Genomic DNA, 25,249 nt, shown 5'->3' on the forward strand with positions numbered 1-25,249 from the left:
GAAGCCACTGCTAAAAGATTTCAGAATGGATCTGACTTGTTGCGGCCATATTGTCTCTTCCAAAACTTGAGCCTCTGACTGCACAACTTCTTCAGCCAGAACCCGGGAGGACTTGCTGGGGTTTCTCTCCCCTCGGAGCTGGGGGTCTGCAGCCATCCCTGCCTTCACTGCCTGGGAACCTCAGGTCAACCTTGAAAGGAAAGGGTCAGTTTCTTTGTGTGTCTGTCCAGCTGTCCCTATCCCTCACCCTCCTATCCTTCCTCTGTCTTTTTCTCTCTTCCACTTCCTCCTTGATGTCAAACCTTGGGTATCACCCTGAGTTTTGGGCCCAGACCGGTGGTCAGAACCATGCTTTTGGAGCACCTGGGTAGCTCAGTCTACTGAGGGTCTGACTTTGGTTCGGGTCATGATCTCGCAGTTCATGAGTTGGAGCCCCACACTGGGCTCACCGCTGTCAGTGCAGAGCCCGGTTGGGATCTCTCTGCCCCTCCCCTGCTTGCGCTTTCTCTCTCTCAAAAATAAACCAACATTACAAAACGAAGAAAAAAACATGCTTTCAACCCTGGTGTGGCATTTTCTGGAAGTGCAGATATGCTAAGTACTGCTTATCTTTGAACGGAGAAAACCGGCCAAGTCAAATGTAGCCACTGACACAGTGACGTAGAGATAGCATGACCCATTCATTCACTTAAAAAACGTGAACTGACTGCCCACCCCGCCAAGCGTGAGGCTAGACGGTGGGGGGGGTTCACAGACACACACCTGCTGAGGGTTGGGTCCTCAAGGCCCCAACCTTGAATGTGGGGCAGCCATGGGGCAGATAGTGATAATACACTGTGAAGTAAACCTCTGTGTCCCATCCCATGCGAGAGGTGAGAGATCTACCCTCACCGTAGGCTACGATAGTTGTTTTGAAGGATGAGAGGAAATCATTTCGGTGGGTAGAGACGCAAGAGGGAGTTCCAGAAGGACTATCGTGTTCAGGTCAAAGGCACAGAGGTGGTCTCCGGTGGCAGAATGTTGTGGGAAATGAAACCCCAGGCAGTAGACAGGGTGGGCCCTGAAGGATCTTGTGAATGCCACGGAAGGAGATGGCTCAGTTAGGGTCTATGTCATGGGAAAATGTCCATGGCACCTCCCAGAATAGACTCTCCGGTGTTTGGTGCTATTGAAATCCTGGCACAGACTGACCTCTCTGAACTCCATTGAAGGACCTTGGGATTCCAGGCCCAGTGGGGAAATTTCTAGCAGTCAAACCACCCAAGATGTGACGGGCTGAGAATCAGTCAGCTTCCTAGCTCTTTACCCATTCTGCGACAGGCTAGATCCCCATTACCCAGGCCCCAAATGGCGAAGGGAGGAGACGCCTTCTTCCTCACCACGTGGGAGCCTAGCGTCACTGGCTTCTGTGCAGAGACCACGGCTGTTTGAACCCACCAGGCATTCGCTGTAAGTCAGAGGGTGTACATACATTCACGGGAGAAGCTTAATCTTGGCATTGCGTATATCTGATATTTCCTGGAGTCTTTTGTAAAGCACGCCCACATCAGAGCGAGTGAGGTCGCTCTGCTGAACCCGAGGGCTGAGCATACAGTAATCTGTGTTTTTCTCAAAGTACATCCCAGCCATCCGCCCTCTCCATTTTCTTACGAGGCCGTCCACTGGGACATCTCCATGCAGATTTGGGCCGGCCGCACTTCTGTTCGGGTGTGGCTCACAGGGGGATCCATGGTATCCACGTCTAAGTCATGCAATTTCAAGTGCTCAGCAGCTAAAAGGAAAGGCATCTGAATAAGTTGGAATAGTCTGGTGGTGAGGTCACCAGCCTGATCTTCCCTTAGGTAGGTCTCAGGTTCAGGTTCCTCCGACGGCATGCCCTTGCCGAGCACTGAGTGGATTCTGGGGTGTAAAGGGATGCGACTTTTGTGTAATGAGGCTTGTAAACCTCAACTACGTACTTTAGGCGGCAGTCTTCCGTAGAATCGGGGGTCTGTGCCAAGAAGCGAAGACTGATTGAAGAGAGATGGAATGTCATCTTCGAACTTAGTCTTTACCAACAGATCTCAAGGGTAGTTCAATCATGTGGGATTTCAAGCCTGGGTCCTGCCTTTGGGACTCAGCTCCTCTGAAAGACGTGATTCACTGTTTCCGGCTGCGGTCTCCCAGGGATGGGGGTCATCACGAGTCTGAGCTCTGTGGGACCATCAGTCCGCTTGGCATGACCTCTGTACTGGAATCATCGCGTGTTGATCTTCCATGCTAAAGTGACACTGCAGGGGGAAATGCCACTATCCCACCCAATCCTGCTGCCCCTGGCACATTTTTAAAGCGAGCTGATCCCGTCGGGGGAAGGAGGATCATACTCGACAATGTGTGAGTTCATAGGGGCCCAAGGCGCTTTAAGTCTCCAGACTTCTGGGTCACGTTTCATGCCCCACTAAGGAGCTGGTTAGTCCTCTGGGGTGGCGTTGTGGAAACCGACACGTCACCTGTCTCCACTCCAACACGTGCACACACAGGCGCCCGTACCCACACACACTGGGCGTCTAGCAAAAGCCAAAGAGAAAACCTATTTCCTGCAAATGTTCTAGAGACCCCCTGTTAACTTAGGAAGGTCCCTTTTCTCCACGATGAATTCATTTCCCAAAGATCAGTCAAGGTGTGATCCGGGCATATATTTTCTTTTGCGACCAAGCGGATCTGACCTCTTGCTAATTTTGCCTACAATTAGTTTGCTGTAATTACCGCCACTTACAATTCAGTCTGCTTTCACTAAAAAAAATTATTGTTCGTGGGGTCATAAAACTCTTTAAAAATTGCCTAATGAAAAATGGAGCCTGGGGAATGTCGCACAAGATAAGCCCGGCCATTAAATCCCGGACTTCCTGTGTGCACGAGGTAGTAGTTTGGGCTGGGGGCTCCTCGGCAGGGCGTGTGTGTGTGCGTGTGTGTGCGCGTGTGCGTGTGCAGGTGCGTGTCTGCGTGTGTGTGGTGGGGATGGAGGGGTGTGTGGAGCAGCATTCTTAACATGTTCTCATTCCTTTAGACTGACAGAGGGCCAGGGGCCGAGAGCGAGAAGGCGTTAACGGCGAAGAAGACAAGGGGGAACAGAATGAGGATGCCAGGCCATGGGGCTGTCGGGACAGTCAGTCCTTTGCAGGGTGTTCAGGGCTAGATGTCTTAACGTATGGCTGGCAGGGCAAGTCCTCCCCCCAGTCGGGCCTGAAACTCCCACCCCCAGATATAAGAGCTGCCCTAAGCCCGCTGACCAGCTCAGCTTTGCCTCTTCAGCTGAGAGCGGACCGCTCCTGCACAGAAGGTGAGTGAGAGATAAAAGGTAAGATTCCGAGGAGCCGCTGGCCTGGGAGCGTAAAACCTGGCAGGGCTCGGAGGCTGGGCATCTGGCAAAACAGTTTTCCTCAGTGCGTCGCCACGCGTTCTCAACAAGCCCCGGGCACTTCCCTGAAGAAGATTCTAGTTGCATTAATCCTTATGCTCCCGACCGCACGGGTTGGTCGGGACAGCAAGACGTAAACCGTGGAACAGCACAGGAGAGAACGAAGGGCGCGTTGGGGCAAATGGTGCCCGGAGGTTTGGTTGTGGCCTAGCGGTGCGCTTGGTCTGTGCATAGGATTCTTTGTAAGTTCACAAGTTTGAAATGAGGGTTTGTGGATTCCCTTGAACACTTGGGAGATCTGGCCATCGGCAACCAGCACGTGCTGGCTGAAGCCCGTGCTTGGGTTTGCCATGGGCCCTCACTTGGCCTGTGGCCTCACACCTCCTTCCCTTTACTGATTCCCTTTTGCCTGCCTGGCCCCCATTCCCAGGCTGGTCCCCACAGTATGCTCTAGGTCCCCAACCTGTCTGGCCTGTGAAGTTAAATCTAGCAAAGCTCCAAAGATCATGGTAGTGCCCCCCTCAAAGGGCTTCCCGTCACATTCACAATAAAATCCAAACTCCTTGGCAGACCCCACGAGGCCACTGCGATCTGCCCCGTCCTGTCCTCTGGGCTCATCTGCCCCATCTCTGCCCCCACTGACCTCACTCCAGCCACACCAGCCACCCCTGAAGGAGCCTGGGCCGCTCCCTACCTGGAGGTCCCCCCATACCTTTGCGTGACTCTATTCCTACAGGGGATTCCTGGAGAGGCCACCTGCTCACCATCTGCCCCCCTCCCCATGGCTCTCTGCTCACCAGCCTTTATTCGATCATGGTATCCATCACTGTTGATATTAGGCCCCAAGACTAGGGTTCTGATGGAACTCTGCACCTACCAGCTCTATGACCTTGAGCAAGCCACCTAGCCCTTCCGTGTCCCACCCCCCTCATCTGAAATGAGAGAAGATCGTACGGTCTCATGCCCTGGGTATAAGGATGAAGCAAGACAATACTTGTAAAGGGCTTAGAATGGTGTTTGGTAGAGAGAAGCGTTGGCCATTGGCTTTTCTATGATTGCATTCATGTAATATTTAATTATATAACTTGTAGAGTTTACATTTACTCTGTAAGAACAATTAGTAGGAGTGTGTTATTTCCTACGAGCTGACGCAGAAGCCTGCACACAGCTCAAACTAGGGATCGAACTGCATGTCCCAACCTGTATTCCACATCGTGCCAGGAAAATGACACACAGTTGTGTGTGAGTGCTGAATATTATCTTTTCATAAATGTATGACCCACAGCTTTGTCATCTCCTGCAACACTCTTTATTTATTTACTTCTTTCTTTCTTTCTTTAATTTCTATTGATTTTGAGAGAGAGAATGTGCATGCATGTGCACAAGTGGGGACAAGGCAGAGAGAGAGGGGGAGAGAGAGAGAGAGAGAGAGAGAGAGAGAGAGAGTCCCAAGTGGGCTCCACACCGACAGTGCTCAGGACTCAGTGTGTGGAGCCCTGCCGTGTCAATGCAGGGCTTGAACTCAAGAACCGTGAGATCATGACCTGAGCCGAAGTTAGATGTTGGACAGTTAACCGACTGAGCCACCCAGGTGCCCCAGCCTGTAGCACTTTATACAATTAAGGTTGTGCCAAATGGCAAAAGTAACCAACTAAAGCCTGCCTAACTGAAATCAAGAACCCCTGGCCTGACGGGCCCCATTTTGTTCCAGAATTCTCAGGCAAATATAATTGTATTTGCTATGGGATTCCCATGTGCATCACGGAAGGACAGCTTTCCAACCCACAGAGCCGGCAACTTCATGGCTCGTGCTCAGAATGCCACAGAGCCCTGGCACCTGAGTGTGGGTCATGATAAATGGACTTCTTTTGTTTACATAACTTAAATCTGGGAATTCTTTCCAAGGCAGGAGAGCTCCTTCCAAATTGTCTTTAGGAACAAATAGTTCCTTAGATGCAGTGTTCACTCCCCTTAAGGGAACGGCATCTTTTGTTAAATGGAATTTGTTTCTAGAATGCAGTGCTGGGATTTTGTGCAACTGTGCTCCAGATTCTGTGTTGTTATCACCACTTTTAAGCCCTTTCTTTAAATTATCTTTGATTATTATAATATATATCACTTCGAAGTTTTATGATTGTAATAGGTATAGTTCAAAGATAAAATGATATAAAAAAGGTCACAGCAAAAGGTTTTGTATCCATTTTTTCCTTCTCATTCCTCCTACCCCAATATTTTCGTTCAGTTATTTTTTTCATATTTCATTTTTCTGTTTCTAAAAAGTAGTTGAAAAATGAATGGCATATCCTCGGATAAGACCTGATTCTTCTTATTTTTACTATGGATTGACCTTTATTTATTTGTTTATTTTATTTATTTTTTATTTAAAAATAAGTTGATACCCACTGTTACATTAGTAACAACGTAATGCTTGGACAAGTCTATGCTTACCACAACTATAGCTACGATCTGTCACCATGCAACACTATTACGATACCATTGACCTTTCCCTATGCTGTGCCTTTCACCTCTGTGACTTATTCATTCCGGAAATGGAAGCCCGTATCTCTCAATCCCTTCACCCATTTTGCCCATCCCCCTCTCCCTTCCCTCTGGCTACCACCGCGTTGTTTTCTGTCTTTATGGTCTACCTCTGCATTTTCTTTGTTTGTTTGCTTTGTGTTTTTAGATTCCACATACAAGTGAAATCATATGGCATTTGTCATTCTCCACCTGACTTTTCTCACTTAGCATTATGCCTTCCAGGTCTATCCATGTTGTTGCAAATGGCAAGGTTTCATTCATTTTTATGGCTGAGTAATATTTCATTGTGTGCGTGTGTGTGTGTGTATCATATCTCCTTTATCCATCCGTAGAACATGTTTTGAGAAATGACCTATATGAATCAAAGGAGACAATAAATAAAGTTAATGATTCAACATTTATTAAAAAGTGAACATTTGTGGATTTTTAAAGCATCATATACCTTCCCTTTGTTTAGACACAAAATAAAGTGGTCTCTCTCAGCAGTATTCTGTTGGTTTCAGGAGGGCTGGAAGGAAAGAGCTGAGTCCTGAGTTCACCTTGACTCTGGAAATTCCTGATTCATCCACTGGGACTTAAATGGCAATAAACCAGTCATGCATCAGGCACTTCTGGGCATTGACTTTTTTTTTCACGCATTTCCTCCTAGGCAACAAGCATTTATTGACTATCTACTGTATGCCCACAACTTTCTTTGTGCTGGGGATACAACAGTATAAAGAGAGTCCGAAGCATCTTCCACCAAAACCTTCTTGACCACCTGCCCCAGGGCTGTTGTGCTGGCCTGGGGACGCAGCAGTTTCTCTCACTTTTATCCCTTTTGTGAGGTCAGCAAAAACGTAAGTGATGTAAGGTCAGCAGTGACAGGTGTCAGAGTGAAAATGAAAGCAGGTGAGGACACAGAGAGCCATGGGGAGAGGTAGAGGGTGAACAGGTGGCCTCTCCAGGAATCCCCTCTAGGAATAGAGTCACGCAAAGGTATGGGGGGACCTCCACATAGGGAGTGGCCCAGGCTCCTTCAGGGGTGGCTGGTGTGGCTGGAGTGAGGTCAGTGGGGGCAGAGATGGGGCAGATGAGCCCAGAGGACAGGACGGGGCAGATCGCAGTGGCCTCGTGGGGTCTGCCAAGGAGTTTGGATTTTATTGTGAATGTGACGGGAAGCCCTTTGAGGGGGGCACTACCATGATCTTTGGAGCTTTGCTAGATTTAACTTCACAGGCCAGACAGGTTGGGGACCTAGAGCATACTGTGGGGACCAGCCTGGGAATGGGGGCCAGGCAGGCAAAGGGAATCAGTAAACGGAAGGAGGTGTGAGGCCACAGGCCAAGTGAGGGCCCTTGGCAAACCCAAGCACAGGCCTGGGCCTCTGTCTAGAGGGTGGATGCTTTCTTCAATCAGATCCAGAGAGATCAAGAGTATTGGCATATAAGTGGCCCAAAGGAGCCCTTCATCAGCAGTCATCGGCATTTACGTGCCCAGCACTTTTGCAGCGTGTCCCTGTACAGACAACCCACACGCTCAACTTCTAGTGCTAAGTAGGAATCTAGAAATCCTGCCCTGTCCAAGCCTACCAGGTTGCAGAGACATCTGGACTTTCTGGAAAGGCATTGTTTCCTTCCCTCCTCGCCCCCCTCCCCCCCCAATTCATGGGCAGGGAAGAAGGGTCCGGGTGCAGCTGAGTGTCTCTGCGTGTTAATAGCTTGTGGGTTGTTACAGGATCCCATGTGGACCTCGGCATCGGTCCGAGGCTGGGAGTGGGTAACATGCCCCGTGGTTATCTATCTTGAGACTCCTTCCCACCCTTTGTTCCCCTAGGGAGCCAGGGTGCCTTAGCACAGGAGCAGGAGCAGAAGTGACCTGGAATGACACCTTGCGTTTCTCCTCTCGGCCCCGAGGGGCCCATGCCCTTGGCTCTGCCCATGTGCTGTGCGTGTCAGTGCGGTTGAGCTGTGGGGCTGTGCTGGCCCTGGGTTCCGAAAGCATCCGTGTGCTGGTGCTTTTCCTGTTCCCTGGCCCTTAGCTGATGCAAACCACCGCAGGGTGCTGACTGGAGGCCTCCAAGCACCCTGCGTCCGAGTTATTACGGCAAACTTAAGAGTAGTAAATAAAAGGAACAAACGAAATAAAAACACAAAATGAAAAAATAATTAAAACAATAACTATTCCATTCATTCTGAGCACCTCATCCAAGATTGCATTAGAAAAAAAACTACAATAAAAACATGCTTTTAATCTGATAGTAAAAAAGCCCAATAAAATAAAAATGAGCTCCATTAATGAAAATAATGGCTCTTACCCCAGCCAGTTAAAATGCTGAGCTTATGCGTTTTGGGGTTTGGGGGAGCTGAGGACGGTTGTTTTCCACGGCTGGTGACAGATTTGCTTCTGTTACATACTGGAGAGGGCCCCGGCTAATTAGGATGGCTCAATCTGGGATCTTACCTTTTGTGTGAAGCCCAGAGAAATTGGGTAGGAAGACAACAGAGTCCTGGGGAGATGGGCGAAGGGGGAGCTGTGCTCCTTTTTAAGATTTGGACTTCAGAAGGCACTAGAATGTGTAGTTGCGGGCGTGCGTGCGTGCGCGCGTGTTTCCTTTCTCTTTCTCTCTTCACCCCCCTCCCTCCACCTCCCTTCTCATTACTTCAATTTGTGTTTGCCCCTTTTAGGAAGCCACTTTAATTTTCTTGCAGATGACAGGTAAGCCCCACCTCAGACTCTTTTGGATCAACTGGAGGTATAAATAGATAAGTCAACCGTAATAGGACACCTCAGCAAGACCCTCTCCTTCTATTTGTGCTAGAAGAATTGTGCACTGAGTGGAACCCAGTACTTGCTCTGGATGGCCCTGCTCAGCACGCCCTTCTCCTGGGTGGTGGGGGGGGGGTCCCTTTCCCCACTCTTTTGTAGCCTGTGTTACCAGCCGGAATTGTAATGCCTCGTATATTTCCTTGCTTGGTTCTGAATCCCTTGAGTAGAGCTACAAAAGAAGAAAGGCCAGCGTTCACGGTCCACGTCTTGACCTCTGAAGACTTTGCTGGCAGCTGACCTCACAGAGCCCAGGACGAAACTTGTTCAAAGAAACTCTCTGCCCGTTTAATCAACTCCTCTGCTGCCCTCCCAGGGCCCTGATGCTACTACTACAAGAACTTATTTGTTCAAATGAATATTAACATTGTAATTTAGTACCTAATTACGCTTCTCTAGCCATAACTGGAAATGTGGTATTAAAATCCTTACATGCTCCTTGGCTATCAGCATGTACCTTTGTCAATATCCTGGCATTGCAGAGATTTCTTTAATGTACAATCTCTGGGCTCACGTCTCTCCCTGTCGCTGATCCTCCCCTGTCGCTTGCAGATTTACTCGCTGCTGTTGCAGGTTGTGTTGAGAGCCGCGGTCTTGCTTGAATCAAATAGAGGAGTTCAGCTCCTTCCTAAAGAAGTGTGTGCACACGTGGTTTTCACAAGGGCTTCATCTTCTGTCTGCTCGCAGTCCCAGCCACAGAACATAAGGTCTTAGGATTCCGCCGTGGGAAAACCCTCAACCTTCAACCGTCGTGCCTGACACATCATAAGTGCTCGATAAAGTTTGCTTCTTTAATACTTTTCACCTTGTTTCGTATCTCTAGGCCAGTGGTCCTCAGTTCCGGAGGCATATAAGGAAATGTGTATCTTAAAAAAAAAAAATGGTCGTGCCTGGTGTCATGTCAGAACAATGAAATCTGCGCCTCTCTGGTGAGGGCTTCCAGATGGTTCCGACAAGCAAGAAGGATTGAGATCACTGCCACAGGCACGGCTAACATATGTACGTTCCGAGGAGCCCCTGTTTCCGGTAGGATCGGTTCCAGTACAGAGCAGCTATTAGCAAATGGTCACAAACTGAGCTTCTGCTTACAACTTTTCTGTGAACTCTTCAGCATCGCCTGGAAGAGCAGTGGCGAAGGAAGGATGCGGGTTTTACAGTGGTAACAATACTTTTGAGGACATCGAGCTATTTCAGAGAAAGACTGTCCTAATAGCGGTTATTTGTGTCTGAAAGAATGTTCGCTGTTCTAACTTCCAAATGTTTTATGTAACTTCTCCCATCAGGCAAAGCCCCCTGTTGGGAGAGCTGGGTGGACATGTGCACAGCGTGCAGATGGCTCATAACCAGCAGCCCCGCTAGCAAGAGTCAGGAACACATCCAGGGCTTCTGCTTTGGAAACGTCTATTTGCAACCAAGGGAAAAAAGAGAAACACAACAACTGGTATGTCAGTAAGTCACCCTCTAAGAAAACATGTTTTCTGACACCTCCTCCGTGTTCAGAGATAGCCTTTCTGAGCAAAGAGCACCTGTGCGCTGAGGATCATGGTTAGTCTGGGTGCCATGGACTTCCTGTAGGCTGACCCCCTGCCCCACCAACAATCTTCATCCACGTCCTCAGATGCCCTGGGCAGTCCTCTCACCATGGCACGTGAAATTCCCAAGCACTGTGGAGCGCCTGGATGGCTCAGTCGGTTAAGCATCCGATTCTTGATCTCAGCTCAGGCTCTGATCTCAGGGTCATGAGTTCAAGCTCCATATTGTGCCCTGCAATGGGCGTGAAGCCTACTTTAAATATACATATATAATTCCCAAGCACTGAATGTTTCATCCAGCAGTTTTAGCACCAGATCATTAAGTGGATTTGGGTTAAAGGGTCCCATGCATGAGTCCTTGCACAACGTGAGCTGATTCTGTTCAGGACCAGACCGTAGAATCGCCTGGTGAACGTCCCCAAACGACAGTCGGTCTAGGGCCTGGAGTCTGGAGATTCTGATTCTGAGAGTCCCTCCAGTGATTCAGGCATCCTGGATCCCTGGGACCCCGGCTGGAGCACAATGCTGATGAACGCTTGCTTTGGCCCACGAAGGCCAGTGTGACTCCAGAACGTTCCCCTGCTTGCCCCTTATCAAATTGTCCATTTTGTGCACCATTTTCTCGGTTCCCAACTTGGTGTCGGTGTGTACAGATTTTCCAAAAGTTCTTTGTCTTCATTTTATGTAAATTGTAAATTATAGATCAGCTTTAGTGAACTGTAATTTACCTTAAATTGAATTAAATTTATAATTTATCAGATGTAAGAGCCAACTTTAATGAGTTTTGGTAGATGAATACAGTCACGTATACATTTACCTCCTTAGTCGTAATACAGAACATTTACATCACCCCCTAAATGTTCCCTTGTGTCTCTTGAAAGCCATTCCCCTTCCCAGCCTTAGACACCAGCAACCACTGTTTGGTTTTCTGTTCCTATAATTTTACCTTTTCTAAAAATTTTACGCAGAATGAATCATGCAGAAGGCAGTCTTTTGTTTCCAGAGTTTTTCACCGGAAATGCGTATCGTCGTGTGTTTGAGATTCAGCTGTTTCTTTCCTTTTTTATTTGCTACTTTGAAAATTATTAATGAATCAATTAGTTTTTAATTGAGCTATGATCGACATCCAACACTATGCCGGTTTCAGACGTATAGATGTCTAGCTCGCGTTTCTTGTCTGTCGATGGCTTATTCTTTTTTCACGGATGAAGAGCATTCTGTTGTACAGATGTATAACTTATCCATTCACAAATTGATGGACATCCGTATTATTTCCAGTTTTATGAAATTATAAGCAAATTTGCTATAAACATTCGCAGAAAGGTTGCTTTACAAATACATAAATATCCAGGGATGGGATCGCTGGATTGTGGAATACGTGCATCTTTGAATTTAGGAGAAATGTTAAATTATTTCCAAGATGGCCATGCCATCTTATGCGCCAAGCAGCAATTTATGGGGGTTCCAGTGTTTTCACCACTTGGCTGGCACTTGATTGCTTTTTTTTCTTTCGTGTTAGCCATTTTAATAGGGGTGTAGTGCCTTCTCATTGTGGTTTTAATTTACATTTCTCTGATGATTAACAATAGTGAACATTTCTCCCATGCTTTTATGCCACTTATATGTTTTCTTTGGTGAAGTGTCCATTCAAATACTTTGCTCATATGTGCTTTTTTTTAAAGATTAATCAAAAAAAATTTTTTAATCAATTTTTTAAATTTACATCCAAGTTAGCATCTAGTGAAACAGTGATTTCAGGAGTAGATTCCTTAGTGCCCCTCACCCATTTAGCCCATCCCTCCCACAACCTCTCCAGTAACTCTGTTTGTTCTCCATATTTAAGAGTCCCTTATGTTTTGTCCCCCTCCCTGTTTTTATGTTATTTTTGCTTCCCTTCCTTTATGTTCATCTGTTTTGTCTCTTAAAGTCCTCATACAAGTGAAGTCGTATGATATTTGTCTTTCTGTGACTGACTAATTTTGCTTAGCATAACATCCTCCAGTTCCATCCAGGTAGTTGCAAATGGGAAGATTTCATTCTTTTTGATTGCTGAGTAATACTCCATTGTATATATACACCACATCTTCTTTATCCATTCATCCATCGATGGACATTTGGGCTCTTTTCATACTTTGGCTATTGTTGATAGCGCTGCTATAAACATGGGGGTGCACATGTCCCTTCGAAACAGCACACCTGTATCCCTTGGGTAAATACCTAGTAGTGTGATTGCTGGATGGTAGGGTAGTTCTGTTTTTAATTTTTTGAGGAACCTCCATATTGTTTTCCAGAATGGCTACACCAGCTTACCTTCCCACCAGCAATGCAAAAGAGATCCTCTTTCTCCACATCCTTGCCAACATCTGTTGTTGCCTGAGTTGTTAATGTTAGCCATTCTGACAGGCATGAGGTGGTATCTCATTGTGGTTTTGATTTGTATTTCCCTGATGATGAGTGACAGACGTGGAGCATTTTTTCATGTGTTGGTTGGCCATCTGGATGTCTTCTTTGGAGAAGTGTCTATTCATGTCTTTTGCCCATTTCTTCACTGGATTACTTGTTTTTTGGGTGTTGAGTTTGATAAGTTCTTTATAGATTTTGGATACTAACCCTTTATCTGATATGTCACTTGCAAATATCTTCTCCCATTCTGTCAGTTGCCTTTTAGTTTTGCTGATTGTTTCCTTCTTGTGCAGAAGTTTTTATTTTGATGAGGTCCCAATAGTTCATTTTTGCTTTTGTTTCCCTTGCCTCCAAAGACGTGTTGAGTAAGAAGTTGGTGCGGCCAAGGTCAAAGAGGTTTTTGCCTGCTTTCTCTTTGAGGATTTTGATGGCTTCCTGTCATAGGTTTAGGTCTTTCATCCATTTTGAGTTCATTTTTGTGTATGGTATAAGAGAGTGGTCCAGATTCATTTTTCTGCATGCCGCTGTCCAGTTTTCCCAGCACCACTTGCTGAAGAGACTGTCTTTATTACATTGGATATTCTTTCCAGCTTTGTCAAAGATTAGTTGCATATGTGCCTTTTTTTTTAAGGAAAAAAATCAATTTGGGGGACATTGTCATCTTTGCTATGGTTAGTCTTCCAGTGCACAGACACGGCACACCTTCTCACATCTTTTAAAAAAAAAATTTTTTTTTTTACATTTTTATTCATTTTTGAGAGACAGAGAATGAGTGGAGGAAGGGCAGAGAGAGAGAGGAGACACAGGATCTGAAGCAGACTCCAGGCTCCGAGCTGTCAGCACAGAGCCCAATGCAGGGCTCGAACCCACAAACTGTGAGATCACGACCTGAGCCGAAGTCGGACGCTCAACCGACTGAGCCACCCAGGTGCCCCAAGAGATTTTTTTTTTTAGCTGAAATATTATGAGTTGTCTAGGTATACAGGCAGCAAAAAGATAAATTAGTGTATGTATTCCAATGTTCCGGCCATAGATGGAAGGTTGTCCATCCTTCACTATCGGCATGGTGCTCACTTACCTGCAGGTGAGTGCCTTTTTTGAGACTGAGGACAGTCTCTTGCTCCTATTTGGCTGAGAATTTGCATCACGGATGCGTGTTGGATCTTGTCAAATGCCTGTCTGTGTCAATTGATATGATCATGTGATTCTTCTCTTTAGCGTGTTCAGACGGTAGATTATGTTGATTGATTTTTGTACGTTGAACCCACATAGTGTATCTAAAAGAAATCCAGGTGGATCATGTCACCTAGTTCTGTTTTTTTATACTGCTGGGGTTATTTGCTAGTATTTTGTCTAAGATTTTTGTTTCTAAATTCATAAGAGATAGTGATTTGTTCATTGCTGTCTTATTTTGTACTGTATTGGAGCGTTTTTGGTATGAAGGTAGTACTAAGCTCATAAAATGAGTTTAGAAGTGTTTCCTCCTTGGGGAGCCTGGGTGGCTCAGTTGGTTAAACACCTGACTCTTGGTTTCAGCTCAGGTCATGATCTCACGGTTCGTGGGTTTGGGCACAGTTGGTGGGTTCGGGTCCCACATTGGGCTCTGCACGGACAGTGTGGAGCCTGCTTGGGATTCTCTCTCTCTCCCTCTCTCTCTGCCCCTCTCCTGCTCTCTCTCCCTCTAAATGAATAAACATTAAAAAAAGAAGCATTTCCTCCTTTTCTATTTTCTGGGAAAGATTGCATAAAATTTCTGTTAATTCTTCTTTAAATATTTGGTAGAACTTTCCAGTAAACCAACCATTTCTTTTTTCAGGAGATTTATGGTGAAAAATTCAATCTATTCAATAGTTTGAGGACTGGCTGGTTTATCTTGGGTGGTTTCCACTGGGTGGTTTCATCTTGGTTTTGGTAGTTTGTGGTTTTTAAGGAATCCGTCAGTCCATTTCTCCTAAGTTGTAAATCTATGGGTGTACACTTGTTCACAGTATTCCACTTGTTCTTTTAGTGACTGTAGGACCTGTTGTACTATCCCATTTCATTCCTGATATTGATGATTTGTGTTTTCTCACATTTTATGTTGGTCAGTCTTGACAGAGGTTTATCATTAAATTAAAAAAAATTTTAATGTTTATTTATTTTTGAGAGAGAGAGAGAGAAAGAGAGAGAGACAGAGAGACTGAAAACTGAGGAGAGACATAGAGGGAGACACAGAATCTGAAAGAGTCTCCAGGCTCTGAGCTGTCAGCACAGAGCCTGAGGTGGGGCTCAAACTCACGAATCCTGAGGTCATGACCTGAACCAAAGTTGGATGCTCAACCAAATGAGCCACCCAGGCGCCCCATCATTAATTTTTTTAAAAGAAATAGCATATCATTTTATTGCTTTTTTCTCTTGTTTCCTGTTTTTAATTTCATTGATGTCTGCTCTGATCTTTGTTATTTCTTCATTTTATTATTATTTTTTTTTTGCTTTGTGTTTACTCTTCCTTTTCAGTTTTCTTGAGGTAGGAACTTTGACATGAGACTTTATTTCTTTTCTAAAGTAATTTAGTGCAGTAAATTTCTCTCTCAGCATTGCTTGAGCTGCATACCATGTATTTTGATATGTTATATTTTAATTTTTATTCAATTTTATGTATTGTAAATTTCTCTTTAAGACTTCCTCTTTGACCCATGGAATTTAAAAGTGTATTGTTTAATTTTCAAATGTGGGGTAGAGGGAAAAATTTATTGACTCCTTGAAATAGAAAATTTGCAAGGTTTGCTTTGGGAAGGTAATCTGATACCAGCCTTCATGCACACATTAAGGGTTTTTACCTACCCTTGAGAAATCTACACGAATACAGGAATACCTCTAAGAGAAACACAAGGGAAACATTTGTTTCCTTTGCTTCTTAGACATCTCTTAATTAGGAGCACTAACAAATCCACTCATTCAGTAATTCGTTTGTTCAAAACATTCCTCATCGTCTTTCCCAGAGCACCGTACTCTGTACTCATGTATGGGATCTTCCGCAACCCAGAGCTCACAGATCCCTTCACTCACTGTGTTCTTGTGTCTCCCATCCTGAGTTCTTTCCTGTTAGCATAAATTGCCGAAAGTGAATATTCTTATAGGGTATGGACGGTGCAAGTTATGAGATTGTGGTGGTCCTTGGCTATTGATTTGGAGACGTGAATGTTAGAACTACATTCACAGCCCAAATACAGCCAATTATTAAGTAAGGTCATGGTTACACCCTTCTTTATTGAAAATGGTTTCTTTTGGCTATAGATATTTAGATAATTGCCTCTGCTTTTCATTTTATGGCATGGTGATGATATTTAGATGATGAAGAGAAGAAAGAGGAGGATGAAGATTCTATGAGACTCTAAGTTCATGTCCTATTCTGTCTATTATCCAACCATCCATCCATCCATCCTTCTATCCATTCTTCTATCCGTTCTTCCATCCTTCCATTTATCCATCCATTCATCCACTGATTTTTTATCTATCTGTTCTTGGTCATCATACCTGCCAAGTTCATTATCAACTTAGGATCTTTTCATTTGCTGTTCCTCTTTCTGGAATACTCTTTCCTTGACTTTTCATGTGACAGTCTCCTTGTCATCTCTTCAGCAAAATCTGTCCTAACCACTCTATCTAAATGAATTCCCTTGAAGTTACCGTCACACCACCTTGTTTCATCTTTTTAGACACTTCTCACTCTTTGAAATTATCTTGTTTCTTTTTATTCACTTTTTTATTTTCAATCTTCCTTGCCAGAATAGAGGTTCCACGAAGGCAGAGACCTTACGTGTCTTGTTTTCCTCTGTGGACCAACATGCACACAGCTGACAATCCCTGTGTACAGTTGCTTATTAATTAAATTAATAAATGTTCTTCTCCTGACATCGTAAGGTAGTGATCAAGAGTGCAGACTCTGCAGCCAATCTGGCTGCATTTAATTGCATGTATGCAAACTTGGAGATAGCATGCCATGACCTTGGGCAAGTCATTTATCATCTCTGTGTCTCAGTTCCTTGAAGAAATGGAAATGACATAAATAGTATGAGATGAGAACAGCACAAAACTTATAGAATTGTCATTGTCAGAGGATTAAACAAAGTTATAACAAATAAGGTAACGCTGTAAAGTGCTTAAAATAGCATCTGGCAACCGTATGCATTAAAAACGAAACACAGCAACAACAACAACAACAACAAATCATCCTCATCATCATCCCCAAGTTTTGGAAAATAAAATCTAAAAAAACAATAAATACAACAACAACAAAAGAGAACAGTTCCCACCTGGAAAATTTAAGTGTGGTGAATACTTCTGAGGGACTTTCAAATTCTAGAAAGTAGTTTCAGCCTTTTGACAGTCTGGCCCCCAAAGTTACTGCTAAGTCCAGGATCCCAGCCTTTTAGGGGCCACCTCACTGGTGCCACCTGTATTGTGATGAGTGAGTTGAGGCAAAAAGCACTCCCTTGTGTACACACAAACATTAGCGATAATAATTAAGACCCTGGCAGTTCTACCCAGTGATGTGCAAGATCAGGACAATGCACTCTGTCCGTCGATGGTGGCCCTGTGGAGCAGAAGAGTGGCAGAGCAAGAAGTCAGTGCCACCCCGTGCAGAGTCGATCTCCTGGCAGAGCCGGCTGTCACTCACTGTCGCCTGGCCAGCATGCAGTATGTGAGGCCTGTCAGTCTTTCTGGATGGGAAGGTGGGGGGTGTGTCTGATCACAAGCTGGCTTTCTGCAGGGTGGAGGTGGTGAGCCCCCAGGGGCCCTTGTCCTGAGCGGGGTGCTTGAGCTCCCAGAGGGAGCAAGCTTGGTTGGAGAAGCTCGCTTTCTCCTGGACTCGCCTAGCATGCCAACCTGGGGCATGAGAGGCCTCCTTTCTACCCTAGATGTTTTGATGGCACAGAGAGAGTCAGCAATGCCTTACTCTGGAGGGCTCGCCAGAGGGAAGGTGGAGACAGAGGCACAAGTTACTGAAGAGGCGGCCCAGCTCAAAGACTCCTAGCTCCTGGTCAGGAGCCCTAAATTCTTGTCCCAATTCTTCTACCTGCTCACCCTGGGTCCTTGGAAACTCTCACAATCTCACTGTTAGGGGACGATAGCGCCAAGCATCAGCTCTCCCATCCCCCATTGCCCACAGACCCTTCGCCTCTCCCTACCCGTACGCACACATCCAGAACAGGAATTCAGAGGCAGCCTCAGGCAGTTGTTTTTTAGCTTTGGAGACTCCACGGGCCAATGTTTGGGCCTCAAAATAAATGTAAAGGAGAATTTGTTGGGCTCCAGCCCTCAGTCCTGCAGGGACCAAGGGCAGGCAGCTCCAAGATGGGCCACTTCGGCATAAGCATTATTTTGAGTTAAATGCAATTAGAACTCAGCAGGTTCAGGAAAAAGCTCTCCTCCTCCTCTTCAATTGCCTTCCTGTACCAGGAAGAGGGGTTTTAACAGGGTTCCTTATTTATCCAGGAAACTTATATGCAGGATAGAGAAACCTTGATTTTCCAAACATCTCTCCTCTTCCCGCTAATGGTTTTTCTCCTCTTTGCATCCCCAGACCCCGCCTCTCTCTTGAGCTCAGAGAAGCCTCATGTCATCTGACTATCACGTCTGTGAGGATTTCCCATGTGCCTGAAGCTAAATTTGATTTTCTCCTATTAATCTGTCGCATCTCAATTTGATTCTTGGTCAGGCTGGAAGGCTCTCGAAGGGCAGAGGCGATTCCTCCTCCCCCACATTCCAAAGGGGAGGAGGTGAGCGCTCTCCCCAGGCTGAGGGTACAAGCTGTGTGGAAGGGACAGGGCCAGCCATTCCTTTCTTCTGGATTCAACAGGTGACAGAACCTCCGGGAAAATTGGGGGACCTCAGAGCAGAGGATCCCTCGGCCTTACTTCCCATGCAGGATCTGTAAAGCAGGAAGCCCAGAGTGGCCCAAACCCTGGCATGAGTTGACTGCAATGGAGCAGCTCTCCAAGCTTCCTGCTCTTCCCTGGAGGTGTGGGAAGCAAGTACTTTTCCAGAGCCCCAAGAAAGGCACAGAAGACATATAGGGGTGAGTTGGGCTACCTGTGGGGGTTTCACGATCCTGGTGAGGGAGAAGAGGATACAAAGTACTGAAACATCATGAACATGTCACCAGCCTCCACATGGGGGATACAGCCATCTTTGCTGACGTTTGAGCGAAGGGAACATTATCGAAGAACAGAACAAAGCCGTGTACAGCTCACCAAATGCCCATGCACACAGGCAACCGTAGCCAAGAAACTGCCTGTCTCCCTCTAACCTGATGCCCAGGGAGGAAGAGAAAGGGGAAACCCTGAGAGCGCTGAGTTTGAACATGAATTAACCATTGACTCAGAATTTAGGTCCAAGGTAGGATTAAGTTGAGTTAAGGACAAATAAAGAAAGTTGTTTCTCTGCACACACAGTGTCCTGAAAATATCGCACCCATTACACTTCTGTGACTTACCGTGGTCATAGTAAAATGCATCACTTGAGCTATTGTGAGGCTCAAATTCAACTACAGGAAACTTACTTTATTAAGCAACTCGGAAGGACCACGGCAGAACCTCGTTGTTGGACCTTGTCAGAGGAGGGCAGGGTGGGTTTCCAGTCTCAAAGTATGTTGGTAATTTTCTGAAGATGCCTAGGTTTGAGGATCAAAGTCACCTGGGGGCATTTCGAAACACCGATGCCTGAGCAACAGCCCATATGGCTGTCCTATTGTCAACCGTGTCTCAGGGAAGTGTAGTGGCCTGGCAAGGTCAGAAGCCACAGTCTGGAATGAGAGGGGTACAGAGATAGTCACCCCTGAGGAGCAGATGAGATCTTGGCATTGCTGCCCTCTGCCCAAGGTGAAGGCCGACTGTGCGGTATTTAGAGGGAAGCAGCCAGGAGTTCAGAAAGAGAAAGGCTTTCTTCCGGCTCCAGGGGAAGAAGTTAGCTTTTCTGGAGAGAGTGAGCTCCCAGTGTGCGTCGAGGCTGATAGGTGGATAGTTTTCAGGATGCCTGGGTGGCTCAGTCGGTTGAGCGACCGACTTTAGCTCAGGACACGATCTCATGGTTTGTGAGTTTGAGTTCGAGCCCCACGTCGGGCTCTGTGCTGACAGCTCAGAGCCTGGAGCCTGCTTTGGATTCTGTGTCTCCCTCTCTCTCTGCCCCTCCCCTACTCACGCTCTGTCTCTCTCTGTCTCAGAAATAAATAAACATTAAAAAAAATAAAAAAAATATTATTTTCTAGCTATGTATTTTGCATGTTGACTTACATTTTGCCAAATGAAAGTTTTATATTTGTACGTGGTTAGATGTAACTCCTTTTACTTTTTGAGTAAAAATTAAATAATAGTTTTTTAATTTATCTTTTTATTTTAAAGAATAAGAATAAATAAGAATAAAAAAGAATAATAATAAATAAGAATACAAGAAATAGATAAGAATGCATTTGTACTCTTTCTTAGGAAGACCACATTCACTCCTGGATTGTATGAGCAGCTTTCTAATTTTTTGGTAAGATTTCTTTGTTTCAGTGGATCCTTTTATCTAGTTAAAATTCATTTTTTACGTATGGTTCTAGGATGAGACTCTTTTAAATTTCCGTTTCATATTGATAACCAGTGTTGCCAGCTTTAGTAAATGGTCCATTTTTCCACCTGAATAAAACTCTATTTTTGTTGAATACAAGCTTCCTGTAGCTAAGGATCAAATCCTAAATTTTCAGTTAATTTCCATGGATTTATTTGTCTTTTCATAAGTCAACACTATGTTGATCTTTATTACATTGGCTTTTGAGAAGATTCTGGTAAGTCCAAAGGTAAGTCTCCTCCCAGTTTTCTTTTTTCAATTGTTGGAGCAAGTTTTAGGCAAATTCTTCCATATAAATTCAGGAATTATTTTAACCTTTTGGAATTCTCGCTGGAATTGCGGTAAGTTATAGGTTAATTTTAGAAGAATTGATATGTGGTACATATATATCAATATATATCATATCTATATTGGTATATATCATATATATGGATACTTTACATATTGATGTCAATATACGTTAATATCACAAACTGATATATATGATATATTACATATATCTTATATGCTTGACAATGTACTTTCTCATCCAAGAGCATGGTACACTTTTCCAGTGTAACTCATTCTTTAGCGTTTTGTCATTTTTGTTGTATTGTAAGTTGAATAATTTTGATCTAATTCTAGTCTAAGTGCTTAGTGTAGTAAGTAAAGTTGCTACTGACTTTTGCACACTCGGCTTATATATAGTTACCTTACGACTGTCTCTTATTACTCTTAGGATACATATATATATATTTTTAATTTATTTTTGAGACAGAGAGACAGAGTATGAACGGGGGAGGGTCAGAGAGAGGGAGACACAGAATCTGAAACAGGCCCCAGGCTCTGAGCGGTCAGCACAGAGCCCGACGCGGGGCTCGAACTCACCACCGCGAGATCATAACCTGAGCCGAAGTCGGACGCTCAACCGACAGAGCCACCCGGGCGCCCCAGGATATATTTTTTTAATGTTTATTTATATATTTTGAAAGAGAAAGAGTGCGGAAGAGGGGAGGGACAGAGAGCGAGGAAGAAGGAGAATCCCAAACAGGCCCCGTGTTGTCAAGACAGAGCTGCAACGAAAGGAAACAGAAGGTCATGACCTGAGCCGAAATCAAGAGTCAGACAAAACACAACCGATTGAGCCATCCAGGCGCCCTAAGAGATTTTTTTTTAATTTTTATTTTTTTTTCCTGTATTTATTTTTGAGAAACAGAGTGAGACAAAGCGTGAGTGGGGGAGGGGCAGAGAGAGAAGGAGACACAGAATCTGAAAGCGGACGGCACAGAGCCTGATGCGGGGCTCGAACCCACAAACTGTGAGATCACGACCTGCGCCGAAGTCGGACCCTCAACCGACTGAGCCACCCAGGTGCCCCAAGAGATTGTTTTTTTTTTTAGCTGAAATATTATGAGTTGTCTAGGTATACAGGCAGCAAAAAGATAAATTAGTGTATGTATTCCAATGTTTGTTACAATTATTTTAGCTTCTTATTTTGCATTTTCTAGAACTGTCATATCTAATATGATAGCTACTTGCCACATTTGACTATTTGAGTTTAAGTTAATAAAATTAAAAATTCCATCACTCATTCACATTAGCCACATTGCAGTCGCTCATTAGTCACATGTGACCAGAGGCTATCATACTGGATAGCACAGTGTGTAGAATATTCCCGTCATTGCAGAAATTTCCACTGGACAACCCTATGCTAGAACATTCAAGGGGGTATGTAATTATTACAGTGGTGACTTCTATGCAACTGTTGATTTTTACAGAAATGTTTTACTATTTTCGTACTTAAAGTAATTCGGTAGTAAAGGAAATACAACTTACATTAATGATGAGATTTTATATTAAAAAATGAGAAAAGATCTATTATCCACTAAAATGGGTAGGCGTGAAGAAATAAGAAATAGGTTACTGTCCTCTGTTGCTGCTGAAAATGTGAAGTGCTACAACTTTTGCGAAGGCAGTCTGGCAACATTTAAAAATAGATATGCCATTCAACCCCGCAATTATCCTTCCATAGAAGGACTCCATGGAATTAAAAGGGCCAATATGGAAGGACAGACAGATGTACAAAGATATTTATTGCAGTGTTGTTTGCACCGGTAAGAAACGGAAAACAGAGTAGATATTGCCAACCAGCACGGGCTAAGAAAGTGGGTGTGACTGCAGCCTGGGATTAAAAAGGAATTGGAACTGTATTCGGTGACCCTTGACACTTGCCTCGAGTGGGGTATGGCTGAACAGCAAAATAAAATGCAGGAAAGTGTGTAAGATATGCCACTTTTATAAATGAAACAAAGGAAAATGCTTCAAATATTACATGTATATGAACAGACATAAATATGTAAATAGGATTGCAAGGAATTCTTCATATAGGCGCGTATAGGATTCTGTGAGTGTGGAGACACTTGTGGGTTGTGAATGCGAGGTTACCTGGCGGAGTGGACATGAGGGTGTGTTGCGAAGAAGACGAGCCAGGGAGGGGCGGATGTACCGTAATTACTTATGCAAAGTCCATGTGTATATATGTGTGCATGAATAAAGAAAACTTGCAACTGAAAAGAAGATTCCAGGGGTTAACAATGGTCATTTCCAGGTTGCGAGATTTCAGAAGACTCCAATTTTTTTCTTTGTAGTTTTATCTGTAGCTGGAACCTATACACAGAGAGCAAATAAAGAGAGCTAAAAACAAACTTTTATTTTGTGGACCCTCCCTTCAAACGGGTAGCGCAATGCCCGGCACATCCCTGTGTGCAGAGAAACCAGAAAGACCAAAGGTTGAAAAGAATTGTCTTTTTGCCGTCATTTCTTTGAAATTAGTCTACATTCCAAGGCTAAGTAGATATGTCTTTATTTCCTGCCTTTAAAACATTACATACATCACAGTGTTTAATCCAGTTGAGTAGAGAGTTTTAAAAATTGTAACTCCAGTTTTTCTTCTCAGATGCATAAAAACTGTTCATTTAATGTATAATTTAAAAATATGTTAATTTTTGAGGGGCGCCTGGGTGGTTCAGTCTGTTAAGCATCAGACTTCTGACTGCGACTCAGGTCATGACGTCCAGGTCAGCGAGTTCGAGCCCCGCGTCGGGCTCTGTGCTGACAGCTCAGAGCCTGGAGCCTGCTTCGGATTCTGTGTCTCCCTCTCTCTGCTCCTCTCCTGCTTGCAGCCTGTCTCTCTCTCCAAAATAAATACATATTAAAAAAAATTTAAAAAATATATATTAAGTTTTGAAAATAAAAAAAAAGAATCCAGCACTATATTTTTGAACTGCATTCTCTTTCTTGAAAGGTTCTTGTAACGTTTCTTTTTCTTTTGTTTAAACCACACTTGTCACCCACAACAAAATAAATGTACACACCTGCACACGTGGGCACATGCACACGCGCGTGCACACACACACACACACACACACACACACACACTCCAGATCAAAAATTACTAGTCAAGGGTGTGGGGTAAAAGCAGTTTCCCCTCATTATTTTCTTTTTCTCAACTTCTTCTGGCATTATCAGCAATTTATTTTTCCAGATAAATTTTAAAATCATTTCGTCAAGCTTCATCTCTCTCCCCAAAAAAGATCTGTTAGGATTTTTTTTAGGACTGCAGAAGTTCAGTGCATTATTTGGAAAGAAGTAGCATCTTTAAAATGTTCTGTCTTCTTATCCAGAAACATAAGGTTTGCATTTTTCCTTAAAAAAATCTTACAAGTTTCCTTTATTTCTTTTAAGACTCCTCTTTAAAATTCAGGTTTCCTGAGTGTACTTTACAGACAGCAAAATTCAGCCTTTCCGGTGAACAGTGTTGCAGACTCTGACAAATGTATGCCGCTGTGTGACTGTCACCTCAGTCAAGATGAAGAATGTTGACGCCATTGCAGAAAATGCCCTTGTTTCTTTTATATCAACCCTTCTCATTCTGATCTTCGGCTTTCTCTTCTTCTCCCAGAATGTCCTATAAATGGAATCCTACAGTGTGCTGCCTTGTGTCTCACTTCAGGCAATGATTTTCAGATTTGTCCATATTTCGTGTGGATCAGGAGTTCATTCAGTTTTATCAACCGAGTGGCCTTCCGTTGTATGGATATACCACAATTTGTCTGTTCGTTCACCTGTTGATGTACATTGCAGTTGTTTACATTTTTTTACTACGAATAAAACTCTGTCAACACTTGTGTGGAACTTTTTTGCGCAAACATATGTTCCCATTTTGCCTGGAAATGTCATGCATATGTTTAATATGCTGGGTAAAATACACTCAGGAAAATATACTGGGTTTTACACGCTGGGCGTATGTTTCATTTTATAAGAAATGACCTGTTTTCCAAAGAGATTGTATCTTTTTTTTTTTTTTTTTTAATTTTTGAAGTATGATTTTTTTTTTCTTAAAGAATTGTTTTATTCAGAGCTGGTACTAGATGTTTTCAATAAATTGGTTTTATTATTTATTTATTATTTCCAATTTTTATTAAGGTGTAATTAATGTACAATGTCATATATTAATTTCAGGTGTACAATATACTGATTCAACAATGCTATACATTATTTACTCAGTGGTCATTATGATTAACTGTACTATTGATACCCTTCATCTGTTTCACCCATCCCCCCTCTGGTAACCACCAGTTTGTTCTCTATATTTAAGAATCTGGGTTTTTTTGTTTGTCCCTTTTTCTTTGTTCATTCGTTTTGTTTCTTAAATTCCACTTATGAGTGAAATTATATGGTGTTTGTCTTTCCCTGATTGACTTATTTCACTTAGCAGTATACCTGCTAGGTCTATCCACGTTGTTGCAAGATCTCATTCTTTTTTATGGCTGAGTAATATTCCATTGCACATATATGCTACATCCTCTTTATCCAGTCACCTATTGATGGACACTTGGGTTGCTTCTTATCTTGGCTGTTGTAACTAATGCTGCAACAAACATAGGGGAGCGTATATCTTTTCAAATTAGTGTTTCACTGGATCATATGGTAATTCTATTTT

General features: G+C 44.0%; 2 long non-coding RNA genes across 2 annotated transcripts; both read left to right on the forward strand.

Annotated features, from left to right (window-relative positions):
- Positions 1-6,834: 6,834 nt before the first annotated feature.
- On the forward strand, positions 6,835-9,275 carry LOC122209018. Its single transcript, XR_006197406.1, has 3 exons — positions 6,835-6,916; positions 8,605-8,635; positions 8,914-9,275. It is a non-coding gene; the product is annotated as an uncharacterized LOC122209018 (long non-coding RNA).
- A 348-nt stretch (positions 9,276-9,623) lies between these two features.
- LOC122209019 lies at positions 9,624-24,414 on the forward strand. The gene is made up of 3 exons (XR_006197407.1): positions 9,624-10,184; positions 20,145-20,193; positions 24,209-24,414. It is a non-coding gene; the product is annotated as an uncharacterized LOC122209019 (long non-coding RNA).
- The last annotated feature ends 835 nt before the right edge of the window (positions 24,415-25,249 follow it).

This window comes from Panthera leo, chromosome E2 (genome assembly GCF_018350215.1).
Source record: "Panthera leo isolate Ple1 chromosome E2, P.leo_Ple1_pat1.1, whole genome shotgun sequence".
Taxonomy (NCBI): domain Eukaryota; kingdom Metazoa; phylum Chordata; class Mammalia; order Carnivora; family Felidae; genus Panthera; species Panthera leo.